Source organism: Cyprinodon variegatus, unplaced genomic scaffold (assembly GCF_000732505.1).
Source record: "Cyprinodon variegatus isolate N-32 unplaced genomic scaffold, C_variegatus-1.0 Scaffold1384, whole genome shotgun sequence".
NCBI lineage: Eukaryota > Metazoa > Chordata > Actinopteri > Cyprinodontiformes > Cyprinodontidae > Cyprinodon > Cyprinodon variegatus.
Window position 1 is genome coordinate 122,599 of NW_015151837.1, and position 1,495 is coordinate 124,093.

Here is a 1,495-nt window from a genome sequence, read left to right on the forward strand (position 1 = left end):
CAGATCAGCCCCTCACTCCTGCTCCTTTATGTCGATATGTTGGCTGTTTGCTGCTTTGAGGAACTGTGGAGGAAAACATGCCTGAACAAATGAAGGCCTTCATATTTTCATGAGGCAAACATGCCAGTCAGGCATTCAGACATCTCCTCTCCGTGACATCAGAACCACAGCAGAGACAGCAAACAATTAGACCTGAGGCCAAAAAGGAAAAAAATAATCACAGCAACAAACCTGCTGGAGCATCTGACTGACACCTGAGTCAACATGCGTCATGTAGCTCCGGCTGTAAGGATGCATCTAAGAGCAGCAGAGAGAGAAGCTGCAGCTCCGCCTGAAGCTCAGAGACCGCCGTCCACAAATAACAACAAAATCTCATCACAAGGTTTTGTTCTAACGATCAGCAAGACTGCTTGCAACTGAACAGTTTAATATGTTTACCGTGTGACTATAGCATAGAGGAATGGGGAAAAGTCATTTAGAAAGAGGATGACACCTTTTCTGTCCTTACAAAGACTGATGACAATAGAAACTGACAGGATTGACAGTAAACATAAAATGTTCTGAGCAGTAATGGAAGAAAAACAGATGATGGTGTTTCCTGTTTTGCCTGCAGAGGGAAGTGTGGCACAGCAGAGTAATCCTGGAAGGATCCTTAAAGGAAGCAGCACCTCTAAGAGTCTGTTAAACCCATGACTCACCTGCATGAAGGCAGCGAGCAGGCAGACTGTTCACCTCTGGAGGACGGTGCAGGAATTTAGAGCATTTTCACGTTTTGGTGAAAACCTATTTCTGACCATAAAGAAGTAAAACACGAGATATAAGGTCTAAGAATGCTCAAGCAAAATGAACAATAAGGACATTTAATGTTCCAGCTTTGACGTTCCAGCATGTTTGGCAATGGTGGAACGTGGGGGACATGTTTGCAGCAGTTTTTATATTTTCTGCTCTCAATGAAGCGTTTTTTGTTTAAAGCGTTTCTTTCTAGGGTCTTATTGTTTTTACTGTACTCTTTGATTAGTTGTGTGTCTATTTGCGTTTGCTCCTCTCTGTATGTGTCTTAGCTGTGATTCCTTCTAATATTTAAAGATTTAGTGTTTTATTCACACTGAAAGTCCAGCACTTAACCTGCATCCGTCGCTCCACTTCATGGCGTTTTATCAGAACGTCGGTGCTGGACTCAGAAGCAAGAGGAGTGTGTGGGAGGGGAAAAGCTTTGAGTCTCCATCATGACATGATGTTAGTGAACATAAGGACAGATGGTTTATATATTCATCCCAATGGCCAGAACCACAGACATAGTGGGATAGATAATTATAAACAGAGAGGGAAACAGCTTTCACTGTTTTACTAAAGTGTTGCAGTTCTGCCTCAGTGAACTGAATCTTTCTCTATTCATAAGATTGATGGTGAATTTATTTCTATGATATATTTTCTTTATACAAGACTGGAATTTCTAATTTAGGAAACCAGTGTGTTTACTAAATTATTTTTACAT